The sequence below is a fragment of the Mesocricetus auratus genome, unplaced genomic scaffold (genome assembly GCF_017639785.1).
Source record: "Mesocricetus auratus isolate SY011 unplaced genomic scaffold, BCM_Maur_2.0 Super-Scaffold_100006, whole genome shotgun sequence".
In the NCBI taxonomy this organism is placed as follows: domain Eukaryota; kingdom Metazoa; phylum Chordata; class Mammalia; order Rodentia; family Cricetidae; genus Mesocricetus; species Mesocricetus auratus.
Window position 1 is genome coordinate 33989384 of NW_024429190.1, and position 27857 is coordinate 34017240.

At 40.0% G+C, this 27857-nt stretch overlaps 1 pseudogene; it reads right to left on the reverse strand.

The window, feature by feature from the left end:
• LOC121140743 overlaps positions 1-22903 on the reverse strand; it is a 42624-nt pseudogene extending 19721 nt beyond the window's left edge.
• Between the last annotated feature and the right edge of the window lie 4954 nt (positions 22904-27857).

A 27857-nucleotide genomic window follows, 5' to 3' on the forward strand; every position in this document is an offset into this window, starting at 1 on the left:
CTTTCCAAGATTTGGGAGTGGCCAGAGTGTCATGCATGTTACTACTCAAACACAGGTTTAAAGCTGAAAAGCCTCTGTCCCTTCAGATAGCATCCAAACTCCATGCAGACATCTTTGGTCTCATTTGTTCGCCTCTCAAGAAGTGTCCAAGAATGCTAACCTCTTGCCACTGTCTGCCTTTTCAATCTTCTTTCTGTTAGAAATGGTTTTTATAGCCTCTCCTCCCTATTGGTGTGATAAGCCACTGAAATATCTTAAGAGTATGATTCAGCTAAAGCATCGAGTGCCTTGATAACCCTTTCTACCTCAGGTAGAAGTGAGTGTTCACACTATCACACAAACATTTGGAATAATGGAAGTATCTTGTTTTTTTGTCTCTTATTCATTTCACTGTGTCATCATAGAATGTGCCTAGTATGTTCATCAAGATAGTTCAATGGCAGCTATGAGAACCAATCTCTAAATGTGAGAGGCTTACTGCAATCAAGTTTTCTTATTGTCATTTTTCTTGTCTACTGACAACTGGCTGAGGCCCTTCTCTATACTCTCAGGGTAAGAAAGCAGCCAGCCCCTTGACCATGCCTGGTTATTGGCCACGTGATTTGTTCAACCCCCAAGTCACTCACATTCCTGACACATTAATTATAACTGATAGCATGATCCCACTGAAACTCAGGAAAGCTTAGACATATGGGATGACCTATGCACAGAAAACAAAGGACCAGAAATATTTCGCAAATAGCACTTCTTAAGATCATGTATACCCAATGTGAAACCAACTTTAGTTATTGACCAGGAATTATGGAAGGCTCTGTTTAACTGGGCACACTTGATGTAAACAATATGTATAATTTGGTGAAGAAGGAATGAGTTAATGCTGGATGCACTAACAGTGGTTCCTGTCATATCTTTTGCCTTCAGTTCCTACAGATAAATTTATGTGTAGGAGGTCCCAGAAGCAGATCAAAGTACTCTCCTTTTTCAGTTCTGTAGAAAGTCCATAATATTTGCATACCGAAGAATTCTTTGTGCTGGGAGCTTCATATACAACCTACCGTCTCTTGTCTTAACAACCTCACGAGCTAGGTATTTTCCAGATGGGGAAATAGCATACTAGAAAGGATAAATAGCTTGCTCAAGGTCACAGAGTGAAAATGTGGTACAGCTAAATTTAATTCCAGCTCATCCTCTGAATCAGTAACTCTTGCTCTTTTCTTTATTTCTGCAACATTGTACAAGAACCTCTGGGGTTGTGTTAACCTCTTTTAAAATTAAACATATTTTTAAGTGGTACTCACTGCTGTATGAGGCTAGTCCAGGTCTTAGGCTTGTTTCCTGCTATAAAAGCCACATGCCTTTTTGTTTAAAAACATTTCTCTATCTATGCTTTCAAGGGTTTATCTTCATATACAGTTCTGTTCCAACAACATGAGGGCATTTTGCAGTGACAGTGCACTTTAATTCAGAAAAATGGATGGCACAGTTCTTCTCCTGTGCGGGAGATTTACACTTATTTCTTCCTCTCTGTTAACAGGATTTATTCATCAACCCTGAAAAACACATGCCAACGGCTGCACTTTCTCCTTCCTCCATTGCCCCAAAATAGCGATTGGTACTTAATAAATAATCATCGTTATGACTGGCAATGCCTGCTGTAACCAGATCAAACAAGGCAATCATCTTTCATTTTAGAAAGCAATGAAGTCTAGTTAGTTTACTACATCTCTTTCAGTGAGCTTGAGCGGAGGTTTCAGTCACAATAGTGCCACTTTATATTATGAATTTCTATCTATGAAATAGACCCAAATTAACATTTGATGATTTCTTCATTGCTATCTGACATTTTTTTCATAGGCAGAGTCTAATAAAGAAGTCAGAGCTATTAGACCTATTTTAGAAGGATTTTTTGATACTCATCTTCACTTAGATTATGAAATTTAAATCATTTCTGCTATCAGTATGAATGCTAATGATGTAGCCCGTCAGATGGAAAGCTGTCATGAATTTTCACTTTTCTCTTTCAGTAGGCTATAAATCTGAAGGAAATGACTTCTTGGTGAACTATGTCGATGTCAGCTTGAGTGCCTTCTGTCCACACTGGTTCCAATGTCATAAGTACCTGGAAGGCAGGAAACTCTTAATTAAATGTCATTTTCTTTTTCCATTATTGAACTGCAGCAGAGTATAGACTCTCCTCGCATTGTCTGTGGTGAAGGCTCTGCCTTGGCTCTTGTCACCAGTGGGCTCTTTCAGAGCTATTTGAATGCTTTGGTGTCACGCAGTTTCTCTTCTTTTAAGGAATGCTGTCTTCCTCCGCATGTGTTTCAGATAGGAATGCACTGTTTCCTTAGCTCTTTGTTCTCCATTTTGACAAAACACATTCTGTAGGTTTCTGCCTCATTTTAACAATTTTTTTCCTCCAGCAATTGATGTTTTGGTTCTCTTCGGGAGTGCTAATCTCTATCTGAGAGCTCCACTGCATAAGGCTCTCTTTCTTCCCCCTGGGAATGCATCAGTATTCAGAGGAAATCTTCCCAAGGACTTGTGTTTTCAGTCAGGGCTGTGGAGATTGTGATAACTGTGCTGCTTATCATCACATCACTTAGTTTTCTGAGGAGTTTTTATTTGTATTTTGTTTTTAAGACAGAGCCAAACTTTGAAAGTTATTATGACTTCTTCCAAAACAAAATAGTATATAAATATGAAATTAAATGAAAGATTGTTCAAACCTTCTAGTCCTTGGAAGCCCAAAGGAGAGAGAGGATTAATAAAACACACAAGAAAAATAGGTAGGGGAGCCAATAAATAGTTCCAATAGAAATCTTAGAGACCCTACAGGTAAAACAGCCTCTTCTATTTATTGAGTTATTGTCTCACTAGTTGTTTGTTTATTGATTTGTTTTGTCATGAAGCCAACAGACCAAATGATGAGCATGCTTGCCTGTTGTTACAGTGTACTACATTGAGCTTCCCTGAAAGCTTCATTAAAATTATATCTAAAACATAATAATCAGAAAATGATTAATAACACAAAACATGGAACAACTGTTTAGGGTTGTGGCTTTTTTTAAAATCAGTTCTCTGTTTTATTCTCTGCCCTACTATCTACACAGGGAAGCAAACCCCTTCACGTTTATTTATTTTTTTCTCCAGGCATCAAGAACCACCGGTTCATAGAAACAAAGGCACCAAGAAAACAGTTCAAACCATTAAAATAATTTTCCAACGTGATTTCAGTAATTACCATATTTCAGTTCAACAATTGTAATTAAACCTGACCTTTAAGCTAATTATGTCTTGACATTTATGATTTTAAGCTGACTTTCCCTGTGGTGGTGGTGTGCTATATTCAGGTTCTAATGAATAGTTGTGTAGTGTTTACCTGTAGTCAAAGGGTCTCTGTTTGCGATTTGGAGAGGACCACTTCACCCAGCATCCTGTCATTGGAAGTATAATAGTGCCACTCTGAAGGGGCATTATCCACCACAATATCAGGCTGATGTTGAATTTTTGTAAGAGTGTTTGTATATAATTATAGAGACAGCAGAAAATCCCTGCTGGAAATTTTCAAAGAATAGGCCAAAAATTAACTCAGAGTTTGAGTGCAGATAAGTGGGCTTTTTCATAGAATGATAATTTGTGGCAGGTGAATAGAATAAAGAATCCCAGCCATGTGTGAGAAAAGCTGAGTCAAAGAAGAATCAGTCATGGAGGGCAAAGCAGGATGGAGGGAGGGGAAAGCAGGAAGGAGGGGTCTGGTCTTCTTGACCCTTAAAGGACTGAATAGTGGATAGAATTTTTTCAGTTTTAAAAAACGTCTCTTCTGGTTGACTTATAATTCAGTTTCACCCTTTTATAATAATATTAACAACAGTTAATGTTACCACAAAGTTACTATGTGGCAGGTGCTATGTTAAGTTCTTCACAGATAGTATCTTGGTTCTGCCGAAAGCTCTGTGAGGTAGGTTAGACTCTGGGATTTAACACAATCAATCCACAGCCCTTGATTTCCTGCAAGACTTCTATTTCAATACTGGGATAAATAAGATGGCATTTTGAAATTGTTGCAAAGTAAGCCCACTAGAGACCATCACACGAACACCATTAATGCCAAAAAGAATATATTGCCAGCCAGCAGCTGCACAGGGAGCTTGCCCATGGCATGCAGCCCTGAGCCTTATAGCTCTTGGTCTCTTATTCATGGAAACAATATACTGGTTGGCACACTTCAGTTAGCAAGAAGCAGCAATGTTAGTACATTTAGTTGTTTTTTACTTGGGGAATTTTCTCAAACTATGGACTAAGCCTTTGTTTCCATTTTGGCAGTTGTTGGGGTCCTTCTGCTGGGTTTTCAGGTTAAAATGGTGCCTCTAAGGTACTATCAGTTATGCTAAGTCTGGGTGACTGTTACATTCCCCACTGGTTCTATGCGCATGAGTCAAATTGTGAACTCATCTCGGGGCTGGGGGTACATTGTCCCCTCAGCACTAACAATTTAACAGAATTCTCTCTCTGTTCCACATAGTCAAGTAGGCAGTTGAACAAGTAACATTGTATACTGAAGGTTATGAACAAAAGGATCAATGACCCAGCAATGACTGTAAGTTACCCAGTAGAACTAGCAAGAGGAAGTGCATAACTTGATCCTGGTTGTCAGATTCTTGGTGTTCCTTTTAGTTTTCTTTAAGGTTATTTTTGACCATCACTAAGCTTACTCTAATTACCCCTGACTGGTGGGCATGGAAGCAGTAAGTTTGGTTCAGGGTCACATTCAGATGTCTTAACTTCATGAAGAGGAGGTTGAGGCTTCTGAGAGTCTGAAAAACAACTTCAGCTAAGGAGTCTACCTGGACTTTAGGCATGAAATAGAATTTTCTAGACAGTCTAGTCTATGTCTACATGAGCACTGAATTCCTTAAATTTTTTATCCCCCACAGCAGAGCCTATGAAGCCTGGTCACACCAACGGGAGAATGAGGATAGGGCACTCAGAAACCACAAATCTAGATTTAGGTAGATCTTTCCCTCTTCTCCATTGTATATAAACTCTTGTGGTATGACCTAAATAAGAATGCAAAGGAGTGGTGTCTCTTCCAGTGCAAATAATTCAGAAGATGCACACTTGATTAAGACATTCGTGCTAACAAGTCAAATTGTCTCTGGGTCCTGGAAATAGTCTTGACCACCATTTATGAACTTAACCTGTTATATATGGCTGCAGGAATCTATATAGCAGGAACTATCTAGGGGTTGGTTATCTTGGGGACATTAGCACCCTTTCCTTGGAGATCCTCCAAGGTGAATAGGTTTGTCCCATTTACAGTCATCAGGATTGAAAATGGAGATTATTGTTTAATTAATTCCAATCCCAATATAATATGGGGGTTTGTCCTGATGGGCTGGATGACTCAAGGTGGAGGTTTCTTGGATAGTAAATTGACTACCTGGGTCTCAATCATTTACATATAACTTGACTTCCCTGGTTCTACCAGTTTCCTGCCTGGCCCAAACCTTTATAATTATGGGATTTTGTTGCTCAAGACCACTGGTAGGTTGTGATAGTTTTCTTTCTAGGACTATGAAGGAGTCAATGTGCCCCCAGGAGGCATCAGTTGTGTTAAGGTCTGGGGCCTGTTTAAAAGAATGGACATCTAGTAACATTTTCTCACTTTCATTTATGCAATTGCTTCTCTGTTTATCAGAGGTTATTTGCATTGCTTTTAGGAATGACAAAGAACAGTTCAGTTTGCTTTTCTGACTTCCATAGTCAGTCCTAAGGGCTGTCACAAGAAAACTGCAAATAGAAGTGAGTAAGAACCAGGGAAACAGGTTTCTTCCTTCCCCACTATACCAAAAGGAGTTCCTGGCAACAGAGAAAGGACTGAGGAGAATGGGTAACCCAGAGGACGGGAGGAAGGAAGGAGATGAGTACATGTGAAAAAAGATGAAATTCTGGTTGGGGATAGGTGAGTGGTAATGAGATCAGCCAATTTGGGATACTAGGAAGCCACTTAGATGCTCAGCTTTCACACTCCACACCATTGTGGAGTGTGAAGAGTATATTACAGGTAGGAGAGAGGCTATGTGAGTGGAGGCATGCTAGTCTTCTCTTTATTTGAAGACAGGGAGCCACTGAGAGACTCTCAGTAAACCAAGTTCCTATTGCATATGAGAAGAGGACCAGGTATTTGCCTTGTGTCAGATGGAATTCAGACAGTTACTTGGCTTCATCTTGCTCACTTTATTAGCCTAGTAGGAGGGAACATTTGGAGAACTGGCACATGTAAATTAATGATGATGAGAAATCAGGAGAATGCTGATTTTAACAAGTTAGAGTTCAACTCAACATCCATTAACATTCCAGTTGGGGTTCAGGGATCTGTCTCAGACCATTGGTTAGCTTGCAGTATCACACCTTATTTATTCTGTTTGTCGACCTGACTAAATTTTGAATAGAGAAGGTTAGGGTTAACTGTTAGTGTTTTTTCTTTTCTTTCCTTTTCTTTTCTTTTCCACCTGCAATGCTTAGAACTGGCAATCAATGCTTTTAGTAGTAAGTCGAGCTTTTAGAAAACATTTACTTTTTAATGAAGGCAGATTCCATGGGTGACTACTCACCTGATTTAAAAAGCATTTTATTTATTTATTTAGTATGTGTAAGTGTATGTGTATGTGTGTGTGTGTGTGTGTGTGTGTGTGTGTGGTATGCATGTGTATTGTGTCTATGTGTGTGAGTGCATTAACAAGCCCATTGTATGGAGGTATACAAATGCCCGTGCCTGGATGTGGAGACCAGAAGATCCCCCTGGGATCTTCTTCTATTATTGTCTTTTCCATGGAGACAGGGTTTCTCCCAGAACCTAGGACTTGCATTTTCTTGACTAGCCTGGACTCCAGGAGGTTCTGGAGAGCCTCTGTGTCTCTGCTCCTGTGGCCCATCTGTCTCTGCCCCTCTTGTAGATGGAGGTCCAGGAGCACACAGGCCATCTGCTTATTATGTTGGTGCTGAGAGCAAAATCTAGTACTTTTTGTTGTCTGGTAAGTGTTCTTAACCACCAATCCCTCTCTCTAGCCCCTAATGTGACTTTTTAAATTCTCATCTTTTTTTTGTGGCAGTTCCTGAGAAGGATAAGATTTGGGAGACAGAGGCCATTAGAGACAATAAAGACCCTAGTGAGAGAAAGGACTCCTGTGGTGATATTTTGTTTATGATCCAACAAGTAAAGCTTGCCTGAAGATCACAGTACAAAGCTAGCCACACTAGTTAGCTACAGAAGTCAGGCAGTGATGGCGCACACCTTTAATCCCAGCTTTCTGGAGAGAGAGGCAGACAGATCATGTTCAAGTCCACCCTGGGCTAAATGAAATTTATCCAGTCTAAAAGAGAAACAGAGCGAAGCAGTGATAACTCACACCTTGAGTCCTAGCACTTGGGAGTCACATGCCTTTAATCCCAGCACTAAGGAGGTGGAGACAGGAAATGATATGGCTGGTCATGGAGAGGAATATAAGGTAGGGCAGGCAGTCAGTCTGAGGAAGCAGTCTGAAGATCAGCCATTCTGAGGATCCAGTCTGAGGACAGGATCTCTTCTTTGGTCTGAGCATTGGTAGGGGTAAGAACTCTAGTGACTGGTCGCTCTGCTTCTCTGATCCCTTAGCTTTTACTCTCTGTCAGCTGACTCCAAGTTTTTATTATTAAGACCAAAGACTCCTTGCTTGGTGGAATTTCACCAGCACATCACTAAGGCAGTCATCTTGGTGATCATTCCAGCAGCAAGTACCAGGCAGTGACCTTAGGTCACACCTGCTGAAACTGACCTTGAAAATAACTGGCTGGATATACTTGAGGTTTGTTATTTTTGCTTGTGGGCAGGTTTTATATGAAGGGGTCTTCTGTTCAAGTGCACCAGGCTTCATCTGTGCAAACATGTTTTATGAGTGAGATGTGGGGATAGAGTCCCACACCTCTCATCCCTGGTGAATTTATTATCTGGGTCTCACAGCTCCTTGACGACTCAAGACCAAAATCTGTCAAATGTATGATGGGTAAAAGAGTCAGCCAGATTGCCACTCCTGATGTGTTATTGGCCTGTAACTATGCCAGGAAGACTCAGCAAATCATAAATCTGATGGGAATTTACAGTGGCAGACAAAAGTGTAGTCAATGACGAGGTGTCCCTATCACTTAGTGAGAAGACAACAACATATTGAGACCCATAACGCTGGTCTGTCACAAGTTAAGATATCCTGTGCAACTTGCCTTTAACCCAAGCTATCTAAATGTTTACTTTGTATTTATTTGCCTCTGTAGCTCAGAACCTTTCCTGTTTTTATCTGCCAGCATCTTATTCTCTATCGGGAATGATCTTTCTAGGGCCCTTTGATTTGACTGAATGACACATGATATTTAGATAAACCATGATTTATATTCTCTGACTTGGACTGTGGAGTTTGATGACATGTTTTATGAGAGATCACCTGTGATAAGGAAAAGGGTTATTGAAAAGCTGTTCAAACAGAGTTGCTTGGCCTCCAGCAGCCCTTCTGAACTTCTGCTTTCGACCTGTTTCCTGACAGTGTTTGCTAATTGGGTCTTCAGTGCAAAGCAAGAAACAATGCCCAGGTTTGCTAACTGTTTGTTTAGCTGTAACATGAAAATCAATCTACAGATGACCAAAAGGGCATAGAAAACAACATCCCTGTGGAGTTGGGTGTTTTTGACCTTGACACTCAAGAGATGTGGTCTGAGAGCTTCTGCAACCTGTGTGCAGATGTGGTTCACATAAATAACACGATATTTGCTTCTTGCATTAAGATTTGCTTTACCATGTGTAGGGCTGGAGACAGATGGATAAATGTATAGGATCCTAAGGCAAAACAGAACAATGATCTTGAATGACTGTCAGGGTCCTGTTGAAATCACTGGTTGTGTTCTCTTTTTCTCTCTGTCTTTCTTTCTCTTTTCCTTTTTAAATTTTTTTGAGGCAGGGCTTCTCTGTGGCTTTGGAGGCTGTCCTGGAATTAGGTTGGTTGGTCTCAGACTCAGAGACATTTGCCTGCTTCTGCCTGCCGAATGCTGGAATTAAAGACATGCACCATCATTGCCCAGCTTGCACTTTTTTTGACTGGTGAAATGAGAAGGTTTTATAGCTTATGGAGGAAAGAATCAGTACACACACACACACACACACACACACACACACAAATGCATACATACACATATATACACACGTGTACATTCTTATACATACACAATAATACACACAGGCATACACACATCCATACACATGTACTCACACATACTTACAGGGATACACAACATATACACATATACACACGTATTCATATACACAGGCACACACACGTTCCTCTGGATAAATTTCTTAAACTGTTTTGGAGGAAATGGTTTGCTCGGGTACTCTTGTAATTTGTCAAATATGGCTGTCTGGATACAAGGGAAAATAATATGTACTCTCTGGGTCCTGAGATTTTCAGTCCTCTAACTCTCAACTCTCATTACCACTCTAAGGAAATAAAACAATTGATCATATATGAAAATTATAAGTAGGGTGGAATTATTTCATGATATTTGAAATGAAAAAAAAAGCTTCTGACTTTTCCCTACTTAATGTCATCAGTCCAAAGGAATTCAAGAAGCATCAGCTTGGATTTAGGAATCTGCTTAAGGAAATGTGTTAGAAATTAGCCTCCTAGTGCTAGGTACAATTGATCAGAAGGATTGCAAATAGAGAGTATTCCTTTTATTTTGTCTCGCTCACTTAACGATGAAATTCTTTGCTCCTTTGTTAGATGGTTAATGTTGGAGTAGATACAAGGCAGGGAGCTTATTTTAATCAGGGGATATTTTTAAGGCTTGCAATAGTAAGTTACATTAGCTCTATCCAGAAAGGCATTTCTTTTCTTTATTCTCAACCAACTCAACCTGACATACTTTCTTTTTAACAAAGGTAGGAAAAGGAAGAGAGAAAATAAAGGAGGAATAAATCGAGTATAATGTGGCAGATGCCTTTCTCACTGCCTATAATTGTGCGCAGAAACAATACGGAGCGGTAAAACTCAGTGGATTTTGTTTGGTTTATTAGTTCTCACTGCATCTCAAGCTGTCTCACTGCTCCAATTTTAGACAACACATGACATCATAATTGCTTCTGGCATTTTACTGTAATAGATAGTGGTGAGGGTTGTCTGAGTTCGTTTTCTTCCCTCTCCTCTCACTTTAGGAGCACGTCTTAGGAAAACAGCAACCTCCTGTTTGCCGTGCATGCACATTTCATTGTGGTACTTTTTCACTGGACTGCCTGAAAAGACCTGCCCTATTTAAGTTTTAGAGCAGTTTTTGCCAACACACAGAGTGATGGATTTTCAGCTTCTCACAGTCACCCACCAACTTACATAGCGTTGTATGACTGTCCAGGATGCTGAACTGAAAAAAAAAATCAGGGAAATTAGCCAAGATCAGGAAAGCAATTGCACTATTCTCAGAAAATCCAGATCCGTAAAATGTCACCTTGGCCACCTGTTGTAGTCCTAAAATAGAATCTTGAGTCTCATAATATATACAGAGATTTATTCTCTGTCTGCCTGCATGACCTCTGTTAAGGGCTGAAGACCCAGCATACTAACCAGTGGCAGCTGGTGGGGGCTATATGAAGTTACAAATGAAAATATGAGTTTAAAATTGACCCCAGCACTGAGTGATAAGGACATCTTTATAAATACGTGAAGCTGATGTAAGCATCGACTGCTACGAGGCAGATTAGCATTGTTAAACTGTGTCACAGTCCAAACACTGCACGCCTTGAATATTTATTATGTTCCTTAATCTTGCTGAGCAAACAAACTATATTTATCAGCGAAAAGAAAGAGCTTCCCTTTCGTGGGCCATTGTGCCCCCAAAGGCTGCCACTGGGAGAAATGGCAGGCTTGGTACGAGCTAGTGAAGCTCCTCCTCTACAGACAGGAAAAAAAGAGAACCAGAGATGAAAAGTGATTTGCCCAAGGTCACCTCGCTAGTAAGTGGTGGTGCTTAGCCTGGCTTTCTGGGCCTCTTATTCCTAGAAAATTGTTGTCCCATTGAGACAAGTGTTCTTATACTTGAGGCATGTGACTGTTCTTCAGAGTCGTATAGTGATACTGAGCAATTCTGAGTCAGCCTTAAGCACTAGCCTCTCAGCAGAAGGAGCAAATTTTCTAGCTCTTCTGTTTCGTGTACCATGATGTGACATGGCTTTCCCTTTAACCCACCGGAGTGCATGTTGGAATCATTCCCTCATGACTGCCATCACCATTATCTACACATGGAATGGGCACAGTGGGAATAACATTCTCTTCTATCCTAGAATTGTACACATCTACTCATATAGTTATTTTTATTTTGTGTCATCTTATAGTTTCGTGTAATACTGTATGTATTATATCCTACATGTTTAAGAATGATATTACAGCCAGGCGTTGGTGGCGCATGCCTTTAATCCCAGCACTTGGGAGGCAGAGGCAGGTGGATCTCTGTGAGTTCGAGGCTAGCCTGGTCTACAGAGTGAGTTCCAGGACAGCCTCCAAAACAATACAGAGAAACCCTGTCTTGAAAAACAAAACAAACAAACAAAAAGAATGGTGTTACATGCTTCTTATGGAAGAGTGAGCAAGGCATTGAAGAGATCTGCTAAGATAAATAAAACTAGCTGCTCAACTAATTAACTGACTAGTAATGAAACAATTTATCTAGCTCTGACTCTAGTCTGTGACACTATAACACTCTGTCTCTTTCCATGCCTTATATATGGATATTGATTAATATATTTCCTTTGAATGAATGAAGCACAGTTTATATTGAAAGGCCTCCAATTTTACATCTAGAAATACCTTAACTGTAGGCACTCCCATATTAATTTACCATTACTTCTTACAGATCTACATTCAAAATTCTGATCCTTATTTTCCTAAGAGGTACTCTACTTACCTTATTACTCAAAGCAAGACATTTATAATTCAGGAATTATCATTCAAATCTGGCTAATGCTTTTTCCAATGTGAACTAATATAAAGATAATTTTGACAAATGGTAGAGACTATACAGAGACAGCGGACATGGTGTAGTTACATCTATATATAAATATAGAAAGTACAACAAATTACATACAGACAAAAATTAATTTTGAAAGGAATGGTTGGAAAAAGGAAGGAGTAGATTATAAAGGGAGCCTTTGAGAGTTTTTTCTTTTCCTTTTTTATTTTTTTATTTAAATTAGAAGCATGCATGCTTCAAATGTCAATCCCAGCTCCCCACCTTGTCTCTCCACCAGCCCAACCCCCAACCCCCCACCCCACCCCAATCCCCATCTGTAGTCCCCAAGCCAGGGGATCTGAGAGAGGGGGAGCAGGAGGAATTTGGGCCTAAGATGGGGACCCGGTGCTCACCTCTGCCCTCTGCCCTGGGTGTGGCTCTTTTCCTTTTTTTTTTTTTTAAATGTGTTTTGTTGTTTGTTTTTTTGGAGATATGGTGTCACAAAGCCCATTCTAGCCTTAAACTCTCTATGTACTTGTGGATGACTCTGAACCTCTGATCTTTCAGTCTCTTCCTTCTGACAGCCTGGAGTACAGGCATGTGCTACCATTCCCATTTTATACAGTGCTAGGGACAGAACCCAGGACCTTGAATATTATAAATACTTTTGGTAAGCTGCAACCATATGGAGGATAGTTCCCCTGGAGAACAATAGAGTAAAAAAATCTGAAGCATTATGATTCTCCAAATAACTGGATAGAAAGGACTTGTTCACCAACCTGGTAAATCACTTAAGGGACCTTACACAGGGGCCTCATAAGTTTCTTCTTCCCTTTAAAGCCATGATGTTTCTGGGTCTTTTATTATGAGAGTGCAGTCTTTCACTGTAGTCACTTGGAGAAATAGAGAAAACAGAGACATTTTCAGAGAAGAGAAGTACTCTATGGACATGTGCTTTAAGGACAAGTCATAATTTTAGGTTCATGTCATGTAAGAGGTGTGGAAAGGGGACTTCAATGAAAGGATGTTATCTGGCAAGGGCTTAGGATTCCAGCAGAAATTACCCATGGAGGTTTATCCTCCCACTCAACTATAGACAGTTTCACCATTTCCTCTTCACACCACACAGATGTAGACTACCCTAATTATAGAAGGTTTTGTTACATAAGCTCTAGTCTAAAGATATTTAAAAACTTGTAGTGTTTTGGTAAAATTCTTAAAACTATTTTTGGACCTTCTGATGAAATTGGCTCTTATGATTAATCTTATTTCATCACACCATTCCCAATTCCTGAAATATCATTGTATTGAAATGAGGATTATTGTGGTCATGTGCTGTGAGACAGTCCAGTCTAGAAAACCCGAATAATCTGGAGTGCATAGATTTAAGAGCACATAAAGTCTAAATGCCATTCTGTATTCTACATGAACCTCCATTTTGTAGATCAATGAGTACTACTAAGGCTTCTCTTATGCTTCATATGGTTTCCCACCTTACCCAAGGTGACCTCACGATTCTAGCATATTTGGACTCACGATTGTGATGGTTTGCTCCATAATTTAGAAAGTGCTGGACCTATCTACGATCTCATTCTAATGTAGGAAACCGTGATAGTTAATTTTGACTGTCACCTTGATTGGATTTGGAATTGGTTGAGAGATGAATAAGTCACATCCTTGGATGGTCTGTGAGAAGATGGAGTCAAAATCTGACTAGACTGCTAGAGAGTGGCAGAAGGGCAGAAGGTGAGGAAAGGTTAGAAGTGTGTCACCAAAGTCATTCATTCCTTTGAAAGAAATATACTGGCCGAGACCCTTCCTGCTATGCTCTCTGCTTCCTGTTTGTCATGAGATACATTTTTTGGACCACACTCTTGATATCATAATGTTCTACTTTGTCACAGCCCACAGTAATGGAGGAAGCTGAAGCTTATGAAGAGATTGTTGGATTGACATTTTCCCAGTAGATGATTGTAAATCCAGTGTGCAAACTTGGGCTTCTGGAGGAGTTTAACTCTGGATGATAAGAACTCAGGACTTCCTACTAATACTTTGCTTCTGGGTGACATTGTGGGTCAATGTCTCTGCAGTGTAGAGAAGAATGTGTTGCTTCTAGGACCATGCAACTGAGGCTTAAATCCTCATAGTGACACAGCTATTCCAACAAGATCACACCTACTCTAAAAAGGCCAAACCTTCTAATAGCATCACTTCCTGTCAGTCTGTGGGGGCCATTTTCATTCAAACCACTACACTAACTGTGACTTGGTGCCCACTGATCAGCCTTGTATGTCACAGCCTCAGCAGATTCTGGATTCTGTCTCCTTCTGTTTTGTACAGTGAAGCTGATGTGAAGAAACCTATTCTTGAAGCATTTCAGAAACTTCACTTATTACAGCAAGATCCACATACACCTTATTCAACTGACACATAGAAGTTTGTCAGAAAAGAAAGAGAATACAATATTTATTCTGGCACCACCCATAGTCTCACCACTGGCATTTTTTACTTCAAGTAGCTGTATGCTACCCTGACCTCCCCAGAGGCTGCCACACATTGAAAGTTTCAGAAAATCCTAATGATTTTCAGGTCAAGATTTGAGAAAAGCTCTTATTGTTCAATGAGACATATGCTTCAAAAATTTTATGAAAAGAAATAAATAACAGGGATATCTATCACCACAATCCTGTGTCTTTCTAATAATCCCAAGAGGTAAAATATCATTAGCACTCAGTTTAATGGAGTCAAAAGCTGATGCAAAGACAAAGAAAGTATCAGATCCAATAGCACAGCTAATAAGTTTTGTGAAATCAGGAGTCTAGCTAATTTCAGTAGTATCCAGAGCAAATCATGCTTAATCATTTCTTTAGTGTCCATGTGCATTCACTCCTAACAACATATTAAAAATGTTCAAAGACACTGAACTGGTAACTCACTTGGTAACATGGAATGACAACAGACATAGGGAAAGATAATTTATATTTATAAAAGACAAATGAAAAATTAGGAAAATATTGTTTTAGGATTAAGGTCTTCTAGTCTCTGTAGCAAACACTCTTTCGTGGGACACATAAAATATGTTTTAAAATGAGAATTGCTAAGTATAAATTATAGGTTCAGGGACAAGCTAAATTTGTCCAGAGTACTATAACCCACTGACTTCTGCTCTTTGATATTTTATAGAATATGACACAAATGCAAATAGAATAAATAAAGGAAATGAAGGACATACTACCAGAGATCACACTTAGGGAAAGGTTTCAGTGTAATACGTATGATAGAGAACAGTTGTAGGGAACATGACAATTATAGGTTTACACAGGAATATTTCAGGCTATGCTGAAAGTATTGCATAGACTGGCATCTAATGAGTGTAGAAGGAAACATATGAGGCTATTACCAAGGAGTCCTTTGAAGGTACAATTGGAATTGAACAGACAGAGCATATTGACATTTTCTGTAAATATTCTTTTGTGATTGGCTGTACATACATCAATACATTTTTTACAATTAAAGAAATAAATAGCAGATTGTAGAAAATAAAAGGGATAGTGAAAGGAGGGAAAGAAGACTTTCTTAGCTGTTCTTTATTCTTTTATAATTTCATGTATACACGTGTAATATAAATAAATATAACACTTAACTTGGTCATATTCTTTCATTGTCCTTTCTTATCCTGCCACTCCCACCAAACCCCCACGTTCTATAACAAGTTCTCTTACTTTTAGGTATTTTTTAATTAGGGTTGCTTGGATGAGCATGAATAGAATATTATTACTTGAACAATGACATGTTATTGCACCATTGAGAAATATAATGTCTCCTCCCTTGATTTGAGGCTAGTATTTGTCAACTTGATACAAACTAGAGTCACCTAGGAAGAAGAAAACTTGATTGAGAAATGCCCATCGACAGATTGGTCATGGGTACATCTGTGGGGAATTTTTCTTGATTAATGTTTGCATAGCTCATTATGGTCAGTGAACCCCTAGGCAGATAGCTCTGATTTGTATAACAATGTGACTTGAGTGAAGTATAGAAAGCAAGTTGATAAGCATCATTCCTCCATGGTTTCTGCTTCAGTATTACCTCCAGGTTTCTACTGTGAGCTCCTGCCCTGCTCCTTTCAATGACATACTTTAATCTGAAATATGTACGTTTCTGTTGGTCATGGTGCTTTATCACAGCAACAAAAAGCAAACTAGAACACTTAGCAACTATTAACTGTCCATAACTCCTCTTAGAAGGCTGGAACTGATAAGCCCTCACCTGATCCAAAACTGGACGTTGGAGGGCCTCATCTTGAGCATGTTTAATACATGCTCTACTGCTGTGAGTTCTTGGGTGTAATAGCCTTTCCATGCCCAGAAGACAATGTTTTACATCACTTTAGTCTGGCTATGAATTTCTTTCTGCCCCTCTTCCATGATGTGTTCTAAGCCCTAGAAGTAGTGACATAGGCTGGAGACCATGCTGATGTCTGTGGTCTGTGCTGCTGGAAACCACATGGAAGTCCATGATCCATGCTGCCAACAGCTGATATGGAAAAGATTGCTTCTTACAAAGTGTTACTAATAACTGTTGACTCATAAATGAGAATGAGAGATATTGAAGGCTTCTGTGACAACCTCCTTCAACCCAACTCCCCCAAAAAGAGAAAAGTAAAAAAGAAAAAAAAAACAGTTCAGACAGGAAGCATTTTAAAGAGAGTTTAAAAATGGTGATAAAGATGCTTAAGTGTAGTCATTCACAGTTGATGGCTTCCCATTGGGTAGGGTGGGGTAGGACTCAGTTTTCTTTAACAGGCATTTGACCATGCTGTAATGAGTATATGGACAACATAGATTGGATGCGTGTGTTTGTATGTGTGTTTGTGTGTGTATGTGTATGAGGGTGTGTTGTGTGTGTGTGTGTGTATGTATGTATGACTGGGAGTGATGGGAACTGTCATTCTGTAAATGTTTCTCTTATTGGTTAATGAATAAAGCACTCTTGGCCAATAGGGCAGCAAGATAGGTGAGACTAGGAGAGGCAGAGGATTCTGGGAAACGTAGGCACAGTCAGTCACCATGTAGGATGTGAGAGGAATAACAAGTCCCAACTCTTTCTCTGGTAAGAGAAGATCATGTGGAAATAATTATTAGAAATGGGTTAATAATTTAGACAGAGCTAGCCAATAAGAAGCCGTAACCAGGGGCCAACAGTTTCATAATTAATATAGTGTCTGTGTGCTTTTTTGGGACAGAGAAGGGTGGCAGGACCTGGCCAGACCAAGAAAGCTCATGTTACACGGGATGGTGCAAGGGTAGAAGGGTAGACCTGGGGGAGTGGGAAGCAGGTATGGTTGGGGTGTATTGTACAAAACTCCCAAACAAAATATTATGTTGGGGAAAAATTACACACACACACACACACACACACACACACACACACACACACACACACACACACGCACAAGAAGTGGTAAGCTATGTTCTCTGTTTAGAGCTGAGATCTCCAGGGTAACTTATTGTCATCAATTTGACCTGTGATGTGTCTCTGCCTCCCTGCTGCTCTTTGGAAGTGAGAGAGTCTCAGACTAATTCTGAAAACATCTCTAACTTATAGATATAGACACTAACACTTAAAGGGCAGTTTGAAAACGTTTCAATTGATCAGGAGGACATCAATAGAAGGTTGCTAGCAGAGGGCCTATGACCTCCATAGATGTTTTAGTTACTTCTCGTTGCTTTGATAAAATACCTTGACTAAAGGCAACCTATGGAAGGAAGGGATTGTTTGAGCTCATAGTTTCAGAGGAATGAGTCTGTCATGGATGCATGGCTAGAAGTTTGATAGCCAGAACAGGAAGACGAGAGCTTGTATCCTCAACTGAAAGTAGGAAGCAGTAAGAGTGACCTGGAATTGGCAAGAAGTTCCTACCTATCAAAGCCTGTCTTTAGTGACATATCCCCTCCAACAAGCTGTGTGGTTGCCACTTACCTGCCTATTGTTGGTCCTCCATGTGAGCATCATTGGTACCCAGCCAGAGATCATACAACAGTTGACTCAGATGCCCTGCCTTTCCTGTTAACTTTTTGGTTACTTGTGTGTCCTTTTCTGTGTCTGTTGGCATTTTCATACTTTCCTGGTGAAAACCCTTGACTCTGTTATTGTTTTGCTCCCTACACCCACTCCCTGGAGCTTTTGCTTTCACTCCCAGCTGCTTCTTTTCACAGAGTTTTCTCTCTAATCCCATCTGGTGTGTGTGCCCTGCTGCTTCTGTCCTACCCAGGTTTCCCTACTTCAGTAGTATAGCATTTATAGAGGACTGACTTCTTCAGGTCACAATCTCTTTAGTCCAGTACCATGGGACAAATACTGGAGCCTGGGGTTGGACCACTATAAAACAAACAAACAAACAAACAAACAACAAAACCAAACCCACAATTCTGAGATGCTGTGAATATAAACAGATTCTGTGGCACTCAATGTTCTCAGTGTGAATGTCTGCGTAGGAAATTCATCTAGACCCGAATCCCTTTGCATACTCTCCCCCCCCCCCAATTTTGTCTTCTAGAAAGCTTTATTTTGGTATATAAGGCCATGACACCATTTTAAAAATTCTTCCCACATCTTTCCAGAGTCCTATTTGGTTTTCATATAAAGGGAATTGCTAGTGAATCTTTTGTACTTTCTACTAACAACATCCTATCCAAAGTTTGCACACCTTTGACACATGCTGAACTAGCAATATTATTGGAAATGTAATTTTGGGGTGGAGGTGATGAAGGCAAATGCATTCTTTTTCTTCAATTTTTAGTGGTTTTGCTTGTGGCGAAAGACATTGCTATCAATTAGAAATGACTGGAATCTTAGGCTTGGGAAACTGTCTCCAGATAACAGTTAGAAGATACTGATTTCTTCTGCTATCTACATTGCCCCAGGTGGTCTCTCCTGCATGTGGGATTAGCTGAAAAATTCATGCGTGTCTGACTTCATAAACATTTATAGCCCTTATCCATTTCATCAGGAAACAGGAGGTTAAAATTTGTACTTACATCTCTCTAGCCTCTCTGAGGAAGTAGACTTTTCTTATGTTGGGGGAAAGCTTTTCCAGGGCAGAGGTGATACCCGACCTGGCAGGTGTGGTGCCAGACATTGTAGATTCACACTGCTTTCGATTACAAGCCAGACATTGAAAGTTCACACTGTACCCTAGGAACGGCAAATTTAAAGAGCAGCAATTGCAGAATAGCTCAGTACTCATCCATCTCCACAACATCGTGTTTTCCTCACATTTTCACTACAGTTGTTACCATTGGGAACAGGGTGGTCCTATCCCATGTCCTCTGCTAGAGGAATACACACTCCTAACTGTGGAGGCATTGCTCTAGCCACACAATCTCTCCTTTGTGTTTTCATGTGATCCAGTTGCCCCGGATGGACACTTCTGTTGCCTAGACACCCCCCTCATGTGCTTGTTCTCCCAGAGTCAGAAGTAGGCTAATTCCCAAGCCTGACAAACTAACCTTTGAAGAACATGTAACAGCAGCAGTCAGAGCTAATTACTGCCCAGAAATTCAACAACAGCAGTGACTCACTGCCTATATGAAACTGGCAAAAACCTAATGACATAGCAGACCTTCCAATAATCCCAGTTATTAAGTTAATCTGGACGTCTCTGCATTTCTTGGGAGGACAGTTTGATTATTTCTTTTCAGGCATATTTTCACTGAAGTAAGCTCAGTTTTAGATTAATTCATGGCATGCATTTATTGCTCTAGTGATGTACAGTACGAGTTCAGGCCCTCGAGTGCTGACGGCACATGGGTAAAATTTAACAGAATCCCTTCTGAGGGGAAAGATAAGCGGTGTGTGTCCTTTGTCTTCCCTTCTTCAAGCATATTCTACTTTCACTTCCCATTAGTTCTTCCTTCCCTTTCTTTTAAAACCCAAGGGTAATGTAGAACAGGACCAGAATCTGTGTGGGTAACTGTGTTACACTAAGTCTGACCTCTTTCAAATTGCCATTCTGGTCTTTGGAAACGATGACTGATAAGCAGCACCTGGGCCCACACTTGTCTGATTCCATCACACCGTGCTCTTAGGCTTCCCTGTGCAGCCCTTTTCCATTATGATAAAGTAGTGTGTTTTTCGAAGACTCAGGGCTGGCCTGACTTTCTGGCTGTTCCGCCTCGGTCAATATGTCAATAATCAGTGGGGGTGCTGGCTCGTCTCCCCTCACCCCTGGCCTCTGTATGTACTCTTCAGTTGAGGCCCTGATCATGCTGGGCTTAGCTCCCACATGCACCTCTTGTTAAAGCTGTGGCTGTGCTTTAAAATAATGAGACCAGCCAGGGCAGAGTGCGCTGCAGAGAGCACAGGCTTCTTCAGTGATCAGCAATTCTTGGGCTTGGCCTCTGGTGCTTTTATAAAGTTCTACTTTCAGACTTAACTGCATCCTGCCTGCTCTGAGTGCTGAGTGCCTCTGCTAGGCGATGTGAGCTTTCTTTTTATGATGGTTCCCTCATTGTGGTTCTTAAAGGTTCTATAGGCCAAACACTAGCATGAATTTGTCCTCTATTTAAAGGATATTTCTTTGCATGTAATTCATGCTTGAGAAAGGGGCTCAAGGATGTTATGTTGTTCTCCTTATAATGAATTAAACACATTATTTGATAATGACCAGTGTACTGAAGATAATCTTAAAACAAAATAAAATATTACTATCACCGAACTGAACTTAAAGCTGGTGACCTTTCTTTATGTGGGGAATCACAAAGATGGATTTTCTTAGCTCAAGAGAACTATTGCTTGGAGTTTAAGATTCATCTATGGGAATTATAGAAGTTGGTAAATGTATCTATTACATAATTAAGGCAGTTAGCATTGTAATTGCCAGTGAATGGTGACCATTATTGTTACTGTTGCTTTCTAGAAAATTCAAGGATCTGAGGGCTTGGAGTAAAGCTCAGTTGGTAGAGATGTTGCCTAACATGCACAAAGCACTAGTCCTGATTCTCAGCACTGCATAAAACTAGTGTAGTGATACCTGTCTATAACCCCAGCGCTTGAGTAGTGGAGGCAGAACAACCAGATATTCAAGGTAGATGTTTAATTCTATTGCTGTGATAAAACACTCTGACTAAATTAAACAGAGAGGAAAGGGTTTATTTCATCTTACACTTCTGGGTCACACATTCCATCATTGAGGGAAACCAAGGAGGGAACTCAAGGCAGAAACTGTGGAGGGATGCTGCTTACTGGCTCACTCTGGCTATCTCATAGGCTTTCTGGATCACTTACTTAGGAGATGGCCCCACGCAAAGTGAACTGGGCATTCCTGCACGATTTAAGACAATCCCATTGGCATGTCCACAGACCACCTTAACTGCCACTATAAAGACTGTTATTCAATTGACGCTGTTATTCAGCGCATCTAGGTTGTGTCTAGTTAATAGTTAATGTTAACTAGGTTCACATCCTTGGTTACACAGCAAGTTTGAAACCAATTTTGAAGGGAGGACCCTATATCAATAACAACAGCTACTACAGCAACAGTTTTTGAGACATGCAGGTGAATCCGTTGTTTTTCTACTGATGAATTTTAGATAGGAAAAGTAAAGCTTTTCTAACATACTAACTGTATAGCCCCCGTATCTTAAATAATTGTGATGGATTAAAAAAACAACATGTTGCAAATTCTATGACAGTCTTCCTACTAAGAAGTGCAGTGGGATTTAAGCTTTTCCAGTTGAATATGGATACACCTCAGTCACCTGCTTGTACTGAATGAAATGGAGCTACAGTGTGCCTTACTAGGTCATAAAAGCCAACAAACCAGACAGTGTTCCGGTTTTGAATGCTTTGTTGTGATTCAGTCACACAAAGGAGTTTGGCCAACAACAACATCCCAGGAAGTCCCAGCTTCAAAGACCAGACTTGTGAATAAGAAACCTTTAGAGGTAACTCTAGTCCCAGCCCCCGTGTGATTGGAGCCACATTAGAAAGCCTGACTTTGAGTCATCCATCTATTGAGTCCTAAGAGATGGAATAAGACCAAATTATTCCTGTTGTTATATCATTAAATGTAGTTATTTTATGCATAAATAGATGATCAGAACTCATAGATAAAGTGCTGGAATTAGAATTGACTTTCCTTGATTTTGACCAAGACTATCTCATTAAATTAAATTGTTTACTAACACTTGTCTTAAGTGAGAATTCACAATTCATTTAACTAGAAAGAATAGTAGAGATTGTTTAAGTCCAGTTATTATGCACACAAATCAACGAGACACCAGGGAATTCATTATTTAGGACTGTTGTCAACAGACAACAACTTGTTCTAAACTCACTATATAAATGTTGCATTGCAGATGGCAACAACAGTCCACACAGAGGTGCAGGCACTCCTGCATGTAATTGACCATCAATGCATGGTTACCTTTTATCACGTTCACGTAATCAAATAATTTCAACTTCTGCTTGATATTGGAAGGCACGAATTATGCCTGAGGAATGAATTTATTTTCTGGAATCTAGTTTCTTTTGTGCTTTGTCAACGAAATTGAAATATTCAGTTAAATGCGCACAGGAGTGCACATGCCTATGCTTATTTATTTGTGTACGTTCACCGTTCAAGTTTGAAAGCTTTCCCCACTCTTTCTCTTGGAAGCTATTGGAAGAAATGGATTAGAAAATTGAAAAATATGAGAGAAAATCAAGGTGTGTGTAAACCAGGGTATTTGCTGAGAAAGTCGTTCCCCTGTGGTTAGGGACAAAAAACACTTACTGCTATTGTCCGCTGCATAGTAGACTTAAGAGAATCTGGGGGAAAAGTTGTAAGACAGTGGTGAGGAATTTCTAATTTATTTGCATTCTGCCCACTCCGCATATTTCCGCTGGAGGGACAAAAAGTTAATCTTCACTTACTCAGGCCTTTTTACCCTACTGTCACCAGCCAGCACTTTTTGGTTGTTGGTTCTCTGATGCCGAGAAGATGTGGAGGTTAATGCTCTTCAGGGCAGGTGACACTTCAGAAAACTTGGTACGCTAAGCATAGAGCTACCCTTCCTGCATGCAGAGTGTACATCAATGTTCCTGGCCTCCTCAAACCTCTCTCACTGTGACATATGTTTACATCTCTGCACGTCTCAATTTAGTTTTGTTGACTATTGTGAATCTTTAAAGTCTTTTCTCTGACTTTGATTAGGATACAATATCACTTTGTATCAGTTGTCAGGAAGCAAAGAGTGGTTGCCTCAGAAAGGGTGATGATGTACACACTACAATGCTTGGGATGTGTGAATCTGTCAAAGAATAAAAAGCATACCACAACCAAATTAATAAAAGGGAGTCAATATGTTTTATTTGTGTACTAAGGAAAATTTCAAGTATAAGAAATTTAGTTTCATTAATTTTTTTGTATGCCTACATCTTTCATGTAATGTTTTCCTCAGAGACAACAGACAACACATGCATTCCTGGAAAGAGCAACACCTTTACCTACTCCATATAAATGAGTTCCAGATAAACCTCAAACAAATACTGACAATACTATGTAAAAAGATAGTTTTCTTTTCATATCAGAAGATAAAAGCACATTGTTGCTATAGTTTTGCCAAATTTTTCCTGAAGGTGTTCCATCTGCTGGGCCTATTGTAAACATCCCCCATGCCTTCTTGGCATCACAACTGAAGCCTGGTGCTTGTAGAAACAATGTACTGAGTTATTAACTTCTAGGGAAAAAGTTATAATCTTTGCTAGGAAATGTGATTTTTCTTTTTTCTCACAACATTTAAATCCTGTAGGTCATCAAAATATAGTCCAATGGCATTCAGTGTGGAAATGGAAGGCCTGATCTCTTATACTGTAGAAGGATTAGAGTATCTTTTTTCTCCCCAGCTATGTTAAGGAAGTGGAGAAGGAATGCTTTTAAAGTAAACTCTGAGGGTTACAGGTTAGAGGTGTTGCATCTGACATGACAACTCCTTGTCATTGAGGTTACACTGGGAAGTTTTGGGAAAAGCAAGTCAGCTGGTTATTTGCATTGGAAAGTCACTGGGCCCTATTTTTTCCTCCATTGCAAGAGCACATGTCCTTTACTTTGCTTGAGCATCAGGGGAGGACTTGGCAGGGACTGGGAGTCAGATGTATAAAAAGTAGCTGTGCTTGGCTTTTATTTACATTGTGTTTTGTACCAGACATTTGTATGAACATACTGAGTGGTTGCAGAGGCAAGCCTCTGCTATTCTCATTCCCAGGCACACTACTGGGAGAGGGCTATTCATTACTGCACCGTGTGCAGTTACTCTTGTTTTTCTGATACTCTCTGCATCTTTTACTGGAGAATATATATTTCAAGCCTAAAGAGTTAAACATGCATATCATGAATCCCCCTGGAATGCGCTTTGGACTTCTGTCTGTATTTCTGAATTCCACTGTCTTCCGACTCAGGGTTTATTCATATGTTTTGATTGATTCTGCCTTCATCCTCGGGGCTCTGAGTCACAGATGCTGACACAAGTGTGCTGAATGGCTGACGTACTGTCTGGGTTCCCTGAGACATTGATCCCTTTGGTGTCTACTGAATTACACAGGGGACCATGCAGCTTTCTGAAGAGGGTCTGTGGCTGTCTCTGTCTTTCTTTAAATGTTCAGTCTTTTCCTCTGTCACAGTAAATAATTTATTTAACTCAGACAGCTATGACCAAAAAAATTTCATTTGTGTCTCATCAAAGCAAAGACAAATTCCCTATTCATTTTACTGGAATATTTTTCCCTTTTCACCATGCCAATTGAAAGGAGTTCAGAGACTGGACATTAGAGGGAAGTTGTAAGTTCTAAAGTTTTAGAGAAATGTGGTCCTATATAGGTGTTCTGGACTTGTAGCCATTTGAATTCCAGTTAACATAAAGCTGATACCAATTATAAGTCTTATTGGTACAAGAGTTTTATATAGTATCTTGCCTCCCAGATTCTTTGAGGAATGGCTATTGTTAATATCTCCAGTGTGAATTAATGGAAGGCAAGACAAAGAAAAGTTTATCTACTGTCCTTTGACTTCAAAGTACCTTGGATCAGAACCTGATTGACGTAGCTCCGTGCCTGCTTGCTTTCTCTTCCATCCTGCCATTTAGTACTCATAATTCTTAATTTCAATTACTGTCACCCATAGTTCACAGACCAGTCACAAAATGATCAGCTGTTAATGCAAAGGAAGACGGAAACGCCAGGCTTCTCTAAAAAAGCATCAGTCACAAGAATATCATGCCAAAGAGGGACCCAAGTTTAAACTCTAGTCATATGCTGTACAAGTTCTGTGACTGCATGTGAGGCATTTATGTTCCAGGAGCCTCAGTTTCCCTTTCTGTACTGTCCTGTCCACCCCCAGGTCTGGGGAACAGAAGCAGCCTTATAACACAGGATGAAACATGATTCTCCCCATCGTCCTTGGCAGTGTGTAAGGGAGCCTTTTTGGCTCATTGCCTTCTTCCATTTTCAGGGAGTCAATACAGCGAACTGCTACCTCAGAAGAGTTACTGTCCTTCTCTATGCATGGAAGTGACTTCCCAGGAGGAATTCAGGCACAGAAGTACTTGGATCTGCCTCATCAATCTATGAAGCAGAGAGTGTCTAATTTTCTTGAGACTTTGCTTAGGAGTCAAGGCTGAGCAAGAACCTGGAGGGAAAACTAAAGATGCTTCAAATAACACCATTTTTTTGTAAAAAAAAGCAATTTTGAGGAAGAAAAGTGTCTGTTAAAATAAGACACCACACTATTTTGATGAAGCTTTATTCCCATGGCAAACACAGTCTTATACATTCGGTTTGTGTGATACAGAAGAAGTAAGGACTCATCATGGGAAAGCTGATGATATTTTAAAAACTCATTCCACTTTGAACAGGTATCATCATTCATCATCTGCTATCCATGCATACTAATCCACAAGTCTTGTTCTGTAGGCAAGCAAGGGCTGGGCTATGAGAAAGGGGATTTATGGGAAGCAAGTTGATAACAATAGAAATGAACCTACAGTGAGAGCCTGGTTTAGAGTGAATGGGGGCGTAGACTAGCTTCAGGTACTAGGAAGGAAGTAGTTAAGCTGGCATTTGACTTAATTGCTCTCAGTAACTTCTTGAAACATGTTTGTACTAAATTCTTATGTCAGTTGTCTTTTACAGTGTAGTCATTTGGAGGCACAGTGGGATAAGAGTCTGCAAGTTTACTATTGCATGTTTATATTTACCAGTGGGAATGTTGACTGTAGGCTGAGTTCTGCTTGCATAGGTGAGGATTAGTTTCTACTGTCTATTGTTCCCTTTCAACCTAAGGGAAGCTGGACTGAGCCTTTTGGGAAAATATCCTAAAGAGAATATATAAGCTCATTTCAAAACCAGGAAAGTAAAAAGGCACCATTGCCTGTAGGGAGGTGAAGGGACATTAGAGAAGGGTGATGTGATTTGGGAAAAAGGTGTGGTGTACTGGAAGTAAAAGGGGAGGGAGGTAAAACGAGAAAGAAAGATGAGGGTAAAAATAACAGCAAAGATATGTGAAAAATCATAATGAATTATAATATTAACTATCTACTTGAAAAATACCACACAACATTCACAAGTCTGTGTTAAGTTACATATATAGTTCAAAAGAAAATTTCTCATCTGGGCTGACAGTGCTCTCTCTAAGATCCAAAGACTACATAACAATAAGTCCCATACCAGGTATGAGAAATCCTCTTTTGAGTTGGTCGAGGTTGTTTGAGAAACTCCCCCAAAACACTACAGGTGATTGCTATTGCCCTTGGTTGCTTCAGAGAGGTGGAAGTTAAACCTCTATTTCTTAAGACACCATGTACTTCAACCTCTGAACTAGAGCTGATCTGAAAGCTCCTCTCTGAGGATTAGCTTTCATGTTACCAGAAAATGCCATGCAAACTTCCAAAGAGGGAAGCACCCAACAGTCCTATCCACCTATGGTGCCAATGAACCACAACAATGACCAACATGTCATGATAATCCCAAGGGTGCAATCGTGACAAGTATATCTTAGTAGCAACAAAAGCTCTCTAATTGAAATTAAGACCTGCTCAACAAGAGGACAACCATGCCTAGTACTAAAAGTATAGCCAACTACTTAGGACTAGTGAGCTCATGGAACTTAGAGAACTTACCAGAATAATCCCTAAATACATTTTCCAAATATTTTCACTTATACTCACAGACAAGTGTAGTTCTCACCATCGACTTCTCTTTGAAGCAGACAGAGATCATTACAGAAAACCACAGCCAATCAAAATGAAAATTTATGGAACCCAGACCCAAAGAATATATCCACAAAACAAACTCATATCTAAGGCTCAGAGAACATTGTGGAAAAGGAGTTAGAAAGATTGTAAGAAACATAGCAACAGGGAGTTTGCAGTGCCTCTGCATCTCCTAGGAATGATCAAGTGGCACACATAAAGTCTCACCAATGTGACTTCCTAGATATGAGCTGAAGAAATACATCAGCAATAGGCATGCCAAGGTAGACTGTGGAAAGCCCACAAGGCCTTAATCCTACACAAACAATTTCAAGCAACTAAGGGTTGCATGTTCCCTGCAATGGGAGATACATCATGGAACTATGTCCAAACATCCCTTAGTAGAAACCCCTGTGTAGCTATCTTCAACTACTTGGTATAGGATAAAATGTTTCTTTGATAAATGGGTTCTACCACATGAATATGAAGATGCTTCAAAATGGATGGTAGAGTAGGGAATATATTACAATCTTGAATATAGCTCATACGGGATGGGATAATTAGCAAGTTCTAATGTCAGGTTTGTTGACTCTTTGGGATGTGATA